This window comes from Chlorocebus sabaeus, chromosome 9 (assembly GCF_047675955.1).
Source record: "Chlorocebus sabaeus isolate Y175 chromosome 9, mChlSab1.0.hap1, whole genome shotgun sequence".
NCBI classification, from domain to species: domain Eukaryota; kingdom Metazoa; phylum Chordata; class Mammalia; order Primates; family Cercopithecidae; genus Chlorocebus; species Chlorocebus sabaeus.
The window spans coordinates 78,988,513-78,997,916 of record NC_132912.1 but is presented as its reverse complement, the minus strand read 5'-3'; the positions used below and the strand labels follow the sequence as shown (position 1 = coordinate 78,997,916).

Here is a 9,404-nt window from a genome sequence, read left to right as displayed (position 1 = left end):
AGGAATTCAGTTATCTAAATAAAGCTTAATATATTCCTGAAAAGAGCATCATAACCAAATTCCATGTTCCACTAGCATCAGAATGTCTTTGAATATGATTATTATCTTAAGCCACATTCCAATGAGCCCAAAGTGCCCTGTGAGGAAAAATAATTACTCAATTGCTAGTAGTTGGCAGATCTCCCATTAAAAAAAAAAAAAAAAAACTTTAAACTTGCCTTTGCATTCCTCATTTCAATACTAGTTAAATCAAAAGTGGATTGTGATTAAAACGGAGATATTTTTATGCGCTAGCATTTACAGTATACGTTTTCTAAATCATATTATTTTTGGTATTGTTTAATGAAAGGTTTAGTTCTTCTTGGTTTTTCCCTTCCACATGAATTAGATTTTAAACTTTTCTTTCTCTAGTGAGGAAAATATTGTAGTTCTACACATACCCCTACAGCCCTAAATGACATATGATCTACTGATGACTTCACTGCTCCTCATTTGCAGACTTTACATTTAGAAAGTTCTTAAATGGAGAAGAATTACTGCCTACAAACTGATCTATTTGTTTAAAGTATGCAAAGAATAGGCCAGGTGTGATGGCTCACGCCTGTAATCCCAGCACTTTGAGAGGCCAAGGTGGGTGGATCACCTGAGGCCAGGCATTCGAGACCAGCTTGAAATGAAATGAAACCCCATCTCTACTAAAAATACAAAAAATTATCTGGGCATGGTGGCAGGCGCCTGTAATCCCAGCTACTCTGGAGGCTGAAGTGGGAGAATCGCTTGAACCCAGGAGGCAGAGGTTGCAGTGAGCCGAGATCGTGCCACTGCACTCCAGTCTGGGCAACAAAAGCAAAACTGTCTCAAAAAAAAAAAAAAAAAAAAAAAAAAATCAAAGAATATAGAAGTTGGAAGTACAAATTTGTTCCAAATTCAGAGACACAAAAGTAGTGATTTTCTTTAAAAATTACATATTTAAAGAAAAGCAAAAAATGAAACATCTCTAATTTGCAGCCAGCCATTCTTAGGGATTTCTAAGTATCTTTCTGGGTTGAATTTAGAATATAATTCCATAAACGAGAGAAACTTTTTTTTAAGTTTAAAAATATTTTAGTGGTCAATCATGTAGTGCTCAAGCTTGGAGTAACCAGAGGAAAGTGAGACCAATCATTTATTCTCAAATTTGCCAAATATTGGCTATATGACTAGCATTGGGCGCAGACTCTCAAGGAATTTTTCCTCATCTGTAACACAGGTATTGGGCTAAATGACCTCTAAAGTACTTTTTGGCGATATTACCCTATACTGGAAACAAAAAGATTGTGGGAAAATCTAAATCACTGTGAACTGAAAGGCAAGTGAAGGAAGCTGTTGATAGTAAAACATTCTGACATACCCAAGCTTTATTGAATGGAATCAGGCTATAATGAAAACAACATCTGGATGTGATTGTTTAAAACCAAATGCATAAAGGGGAATCCAAATTATGTTAGATGTTACACTGACTAACATCAGAAACTTGGGAAAAGAAACCATTTGACAGAAAAAAACAAGACAGTAATGGCCCAGACGGAAAGAGTGGTTGCTATAAACCAGAGCATATTATTCAACATAAAGGAAATTAAAAGACGCTAAAGTCAAGGAAACTGACAAAGCCAGGAACGTGAACTATCCCATTAATACAACCCTTATGTTAGCCTAATTGACTTCAAAATATTTTATTCTATCTATAATACAAATTTATATCTCCATGGTAATCTAAATGATAGGCATCACCCAGACAAGAGTTCTGTCTTTAAAATGTTCAATTAGATTTACAACTGCATTTGTCTGTGTGTTGTACATCTTTCTCTACCCTTTCCAGTAAAAGCATTTATGGTGGTTACGGCTACTAAATGTTCCCAAGTTGAGAACATCTTCAATAGTGAGTTTAAATATTTGTTAAAATGTTCTTTTTCTCTAATTTGACAATATTGGAAATCTCCCTGGGGCCATTTTGATCAATACATCACTCAAAGTTCCACAACAGCAGGATCTTGTGAGGTGTATATCATGTCAAATGTAGAGAGAGAAAAAAAGCAAAAATACCACTTATAGCACTTATTGGGAACCCAATACATAAGCCCACCCTATAAGCCAAGATGTGTCAGGTGGGTGTTATCTTGGTATTATAGCTGAAAAAACTAAAAGTGAAGTTCCAAAATATTAACTATTAACTAGCTTATTTAAAGTCATGAACCTGTCAATTAGCAGGGTTAGAACATGAACCCGGGTCTGTCAGTCTCCAGAGTCTATGCTTACTCCACTATGCCCTGCTGGAATTGACAGAGGCAGGATATAACATTATATATGCTTGCAAATGTGTGAGCATGCATACAGGCACATTTCTCTGAGTCGACGCTCCATTGCTTGAATCAACTTCTCGTAGAAGTCATGACCCCAAAAGGATTCAAAATTCCAACAGTGAATTCAGCAGATCCTGGCTGAATACCATTTCACTCTAGAAAAAGTTAACAATAAAAGATAACTAGGTTCGAAGTACACATCCCATCACTTCACTTAAGTTCCCATCTGCATACTTTGTGTATACACAGTGCTCTAAAATTTACATAGCTTCTTGATCATCCTCACCATAGCCTTACTAGAACCTCCTGTTTTGCTCAGGAGGAAAGAGAGAATCAGAGAGAGTAGAAATTTCATGTGAGAGCACAGCACTAGCCAAGGCTGAACTTCTTCCTGGTCCACAGTTCAGATCTAGACCTCTTCCCGTGTGGAGCGTGGCATCCCTGGGAGCATGCCCTTGGGCGAGGCACCCAGGCACTCAGAGCCTCTGCTCTCTCTCTTTAGCTCTATCACTCTGAAATTACTGAGGCACTGCAATATGCTCTAGAAAATATTACAGAGTCAAGAAAAGGAATTCCTAAGAATTTCTTCTGTCCAACAAAGAAGCTTATATATATAAGCTTAATCTCTTTTCCCTGATTAGGAAAAAAGTGATTCTAAAGTAAAGTAACAAAACATTACCCCCACCCCAAAAAATGCCAGTTCCCTTCCCAGGCTACTAAAGGAGCCAACTACTCAGGAAAGCATTCTTGTTCAACAGTTACCTATCAAAACCAAATTGCAACATTGATAGATGCCTAATTTATAAATCCACTTAGCCCCATATTTTTCTCACTCTTTCCAAAGTGTTTGTTATATATCTACATATCTTTTAGGCCCTGTTCAATTTCCAAAAATAGTTGAATGTTTTATTACAAGCTTACACGTGCCAAATGTGCACAAACCTTATCAGTTGCTAACCCGAAAAAAGAGAGAGGGGGGCAAATTGGGAGGAATGGAGGGACACATAGATATATATTGTAGAGTTATAGAGCTTTGGTAACTTTTCTGGAGAGGACAGAGGAGAATAAGAGAAAGAAGAAAGAGAGAGACAGGGAGAGGGAGGGGAGAAGGGAAAGAAGGGAGAGGGGAGAGGGAGACACATTATTCTAGATAACCTACATGAAACAACAACTGTCAAGAAAGTAAAGCAGGCAAATGATTCCCTTTGTCAGATCTTCTCCATGGAGTTAGTCCACTTCCTTTCCTCCATCTGTTCTATGGTACAGAGTGGAGGGTGTGTGCCTTGGGGCAAATGTTCAGGTTGGTGAACCGATACAGGCTGTGACCATATGCCTACTTGTCTATTTGTTCTTTAGCCAGTTTGAACAGCCCTGTTTAGATGATTTGGGAACCAGTGATCAAAGATATTGCTTCTTGTGCCATTACACATATTTCAATAAATCAAACTCTTCCAAAAGCTACCATTCCAGATTTCCAAGTTGAAAAGACAGAGAGATTGGCTCTAGTGTGTCGGGCCTGTGCCAGGGAGTTCCCCAGTCTCAGCATGACAGAAACATGATGTAGAATATCTTTTTTGCATGTCATCTACCAATGACCCCTGAACATTTTCAATGAGAGGATTTTAACTCTTAGATTCATGCCTTTTACAGGTTAATGGCTATGCCTTTAACAAGTGCTCTTTAAATAAGAGAAAAAAAAGGTAAAGCAGACTAATTTAAATCTTAAACAAATTGCGATGATTGCCTCTTAATAACAACACTCTCCCTTTAAGTTGTCCTTTAAGGTGACACCTCTAATCTCCTTAGGTCACACCCCTCTCTTTAACCTCCCTTCACGACTCAAATACATCATGCCTTTTCCTGTATAAACTTCCCTCGATCCAGCCTCCTGTTCCTGGGCTGTTTATAGAAACAGATAAAGAACTCACTTTGTTCTTTTACCCATATGGCACAAATGTGTCCAAAATCAAAGTCACAGGTCCCATGGGCAGAGAACAGAGGAAGGGAGGGAGAATGATTTATGATAGTCAAAGTGTGGGATGGTGCAGGAAGATAAGAGAATAAAGCAATTTCTTGCATGAGCCTTGTTCTCAAGGATGATTAAAAATAAATAGCTAATCTTTCCTTCTGCTTGAGTGAAAGACTTGTACTGACATGTGGGTGAAGAGAGAGGCCATTACTTCTCATAAGTATTTTTGAAATCAAATCATTCAAAACAAATGTTTATTGAATATTTACTATGTACATGAATTTATTAATAATTTCACCTTCTGTACTTGAACTAGTTCAGCTTTATCTCATGTTTAGCTGATTTTTGCCCTTTTTTCTTATCCCTCCTGGATTTTCCAACCTAGAGTTCTGCTCAATTCCTATTTTCTCATTTTATTCTAAGCTAATATAACATTTTATTAAACATTGGCTGTTAGGCATAGAAGCTTTTTCCCCACCCACATGTACACTGAGTAGTTGTTTGGGGTAGATATTTACTAAGTTATGCTCTATAGTTCTTTATAAATCCTTTTACCAGCAAGCCAACTTAATGTGCAAGTTAAGGGCTTTGTGCAAACTTCAAGGTAAATTTGTTCTTCCCAAAAGCTTTCTCAAGAAGGCCCGTACCTTCACGATTTTAAGAGCTGTAAACTTCCTTATGGTGTGACTGGGTCTTAAATTTCACTTGTATTCCTCAGAAGCACAGGGATATAAATGGAACACAAAACAGAAACTCAATAGATATATATTTAAATAGACTTTATTCCTTCCCTTTCTGGATGTTATTTCTTTCTGGAAACTGAGCTCCTCCGTCTTTTTATAGCTGGTATATGAAAGTGACTTTAATTAAGCTTTATGGGTGGGTATTATCAGAGGTTTGTCCAGCAAGTGTAACCCAACTTCATAAAAAACAAGGTAAATCTCTGTGTGTGTCTGCATGTGTGTATACGTGTGTATTAAATATAATGTATTACACATCATATAAAATTATAAGCAAGCAATCAAATATAAATAAACAAATATAGCAATTTGTTATGGACTTAAGAAAGAAAACACATTTAAATGGCAGGCAGTGGAGCTGCAGGGCAAGGAATGAAAATGAGCCATGATGAATAAAACAGTCCACAGAGAACACAGTCACATCCTCCCCGAGTCTAATAATGGGCACCTCCCTCAGACAGCCATGGTGAAGATTAAAGGAGATAATACACGTAAAGTGTTTGGAAGCACACCTAGCACTCAGTAAGTGCTCAGTAAAGATTATTACTATGGAATTTTAGGTGCTTAATGTGTACCTGTGAATAGGAGGTGCCGGGAATACAATGATGAATAAGAACAAGCACTTGTGGAGTGAAATAAACATAAAATAAAATATGTAAATATAATCATTTCACATTCTGCCAGTTCATATGGTGAAAAAACTAATAGAATGCCGAGAGCAAAAGTAATGAGCAGGCACGCCCCTCCATTGCATGGCCGGGGAAGGGCTGAAGAAGGGATACTTACACTGGTTTGGGCACCTCAGCTGAGATATCTTCCACTGTGACTTCTTGTGTTCCTTCTCCAAAAAAAATTTAAAAATTAATAAAACTTTTTAAATGTTGTCTTTCCCCCTTCTTTCATCATATCCTCAAAGTCACTTATAAATTCCATTCTTGTAGAATAGAACTACATATTCCATATGAACTAAGCTCAGTTCACAGTGATCCCTGTATTTTTCTAACTAGTGACTACATGCTCTATTTTTTGGCCTCAGACAGATCTGGGTTGAAATCCCACTTCCTAGTTGTGTGTCTCTGGCCATTTTCTTCTTCCGTAAAAAATGTGGAAAATAAAATCTCCTGCTTCATAGAGATATCATGGAGGTAAATGAGATATTTTAAGCTCTTTTTTTATTATCATTATTTTGAGACAGAGTCTCGCTCTATCACCTAGGCTGAAGTGCAGTGGCATGATATCTGCTCACTACAACCTCCGCCTCCCAGATTCGAATGATTCTCCTGCCTCAGCCTCCTCAGTAGCTGGAACTACAGGCACCCACCACCACACCCAGTTAATTTTTTTGTATTTCTAGTAGAGATGGGGTTTCACCATGTTGGCTAGGCTAGTCTCAAACTCCTGACCTCAGGTGATCGGCCCGCTTCTGCCTCCCAAAGTGCTGGGATTATAGGCGTGAACCACCACGCCCGGTCAGAAACAATGTAAGTTATTTTCTCAGTTACTGACAGAGTTAAGTGCTCAATAAACAGGGAGTACTTACAATAAAAATTAGAACTTTATCAACAACTGTAGCAGGTTTACTATCGAGCAACTGTGGCCATTATGCCCTTTCTGCTGTTCTTCCTAATTACACTTATTTCACCTTCATCAATCTACACTTCTTCCAAAAGAAAAAAAAAGAAAAGAAATGAAAAATCAAATAAGTTATCCTCAAGTTCTTAGCTTTAAACTTGATTTGTGGACACGTTGAGGAGTTGTGTAGAGCCCATCTGGTTTATTTCCTTTATGTGAATATCAGTCTCCCCTATGTCACCAAGTAGTTGCCGGCCACTGAGACAGTCCATACTGTTGGCTATATAAATGCTAAAGGGTCCAAATGCACAGCCTACAAAAAGCAAGGGAAATGAATCACTCTATAGAGTGTTGTTGATAGAGTGTTGAGCAGTATCTGATGTCCCAGCTCCACTTCTTCCAGTTTTGTTAGAATGACGACTTATTCTTTCACTTTTTTTTTCTAAATCAAAACAAACAAACAAAAAAATGCCAGTTATCACTGAAGGCCATTTGAATTCAAAGCCAACATTCACTCTTGCCATATATCATCACAGTGTACCTGAAGGCCATCACTCCCCTTTTGCAGTACATATTGACATCCCCTCAAACAGTTGCAGAATATTCTACCATGACTATAACAACAATATTAGTTCAACGATTGAAAATATTATCCAGTGCTTTTCTTTAATTTCAAGTTTTATTTTGGATTCAGAGAATATGTGTGCAGGTTTGTTACGGCATGATGCTGAGGTTTGGGGTATGAATGATCCCAACACCTGATAGTGAGCATAGTACCCAATAGGTAGTTTTTCAGTACTTGCCCCTCTCTTTCTCTCTCCCTGCTCTAGTAGTTCCCAGTGTCTGTTATTTCGATCTTTATATCTGTGTGTACCCGATGCTTAGCTTCCACTTATAACTGAGAACCTTGTCCAGTGCTATTTTATAGTGAAAATTCTACTTTGCTGCCATCAACTTACCAAGCCCCTGTACACACATAGGCAGTGGGTATAATTCCCTGACCCCAAATGATGTATAGAATACCCTTGCCAACAACAGTTACTATTTTGGCCCTCTGGAACTTATCAAGGCTTTTTGGTGTCTATTTCCTCATACCATCTTCCCAGTTCTGTGAAGTATGGCAGCTGTCATAGTCCCCATTCACAGATGGAGAAAAATGAAATTGTAGAGCTATAGAGAATTTCCGAGAGCCACTATCAATAATATTTACTCTTTGCAAGTCACTCATTAACAGGCCATCTGAAAGAGTATAGCCTGGAAAGGTCCTCTCATTTTGATGAAATAGGAAGCAAACGTTTGCAAACAGTGTTCAGTTGGAATATGCATTTGCAAAGCAAAAAAAGCTTACAGCACATATAGCACATATACCAGTGTAGTCCTCAGACTCATTGATCTTGCCTGGTTTGGTCATCCCATGAGATGAAAGCATGGAGAGAAAGAAGCCTGGATCACAGGTGAGACCCTCTTCCAGGTGAGTTACACTCTCCATGTGTAAAATCTGTCTCTCTTCTAGAAAGCCCCACCCCTGAGCCCAGCTGGCTGTTTCATGAATCCGTGTTTCTGATCACAGGGGCAACTAAGTGAGGCAGTGTGAAGACCTCAAAGCAGGCCCATCATCACTTCTGGAAGCTCCTCTACGCACATGCCCTTTTGCCTCTTGGCACAAATAAGGGGTAGAATCTTTCAAATACATCAGTAGAAAATACAAAATCTTTGCTCACAGAAGTCTTACCTTAAAAATAGAAACTTGTAGTTCTTTTACATCACCATGAAGAGTAGACATTTTTAAAATACTATAGAACAGTGGTCCACAAACCACAGCCTGCCATCTGTTTTTATAAATAAAGTTTTATTGGAACATAGCCACGTCTATTCATTTACAGTTTGTCTATGGTTTTCATGCTGTAATGGCAGAGATTTTATGGCCCACAAAACCTAAAATATTTACTATCTGGCCTTTCACAGAACACATTTGCTGGCCCCTGCTATATAACATAGTCCCAGAGTTTGAGGCAGAACAGCATCCTAGCTTAAAGCATGGGCTCTGAAGTCGGTATTCGATGTTTAAAGCCTAGTTCTGCTGCCAAGTAACTGAAACTTTGAAAAAGTATTCAACTTCTCTGGGCCTCAGTGCCTTTATCTGTAAAACAGGAAGATTAACAGCATTTACTGGAGAAAAGTATTATAAGATTAATTGAAATAATATATCTAATGGGTTTAGAATACTGCCTGGCATAAAACATCATTACTAGCATCACATTGGCAACAGCTGTATCAACTTAACTCAAAGAGAAAAGATTCAGCTGAGTTTCAAATGGCACTTAAACATGCTTGTAAGATTTTCCAAGATTCATCACTGTGTTATACAAAGAGGGTTCTCAGCTTATTTCCAATGACAGGCAATAGGCTGACATAAATGACAGCTTAAGTACACAGCCATTTTATATCCTTCTCTCACTCTATCCCCCAACCACTGCTTTGGATTTCAATAGCTTATGTCTACATATATCATACATTAGTCTGTACTCAGACATTCAGACTTCAAATTATTTGATCGTCCAACTTGTCATTCCTCATGTTTTTCTTCCTCATCTCATCTCCCTTGGCCTTCTTTTCTTTTTTATTTCCAGTACTCATTACTTAATACCAATTCTACATCACCCACAAATTCTCTAGGTTGTGGAGAGTGCTGGAGAAAAGAACTCCAACACTTCTCCTCAAGCCAATGATACATGAATGTGAATGCCATAAAATCCCTAGTGAGCATATTTTAAATGCTACTGC

The 9,404-nt window shown here is 38.2% G+C and overlaps 1 long non-coding RNA gene across 1 annotated transcript; it reads right to left on the bottom strand.

The window, feature by feature from the left end:
- Positions 1–1,046: 1,046 nt before the first annotated feature.
- LOC140712506 (uncharacterized) lies at positions 1,047–7,712 on the bottom strand. Its single transcript, XR_012094110.1, has 3 exons — positions 6,589–7,712; positions 5,835–5,889; positions 1,047–2,494 (listed from the first exon to the last, which is right to left on the bottom strand). It is a non-coding gene; the product is annotated as an uncharacterized lncRNA (long non-coding RNA).
- Between the last annotated feature and the right edge of the window lie 1,692 nt (positions 7,713–9,404).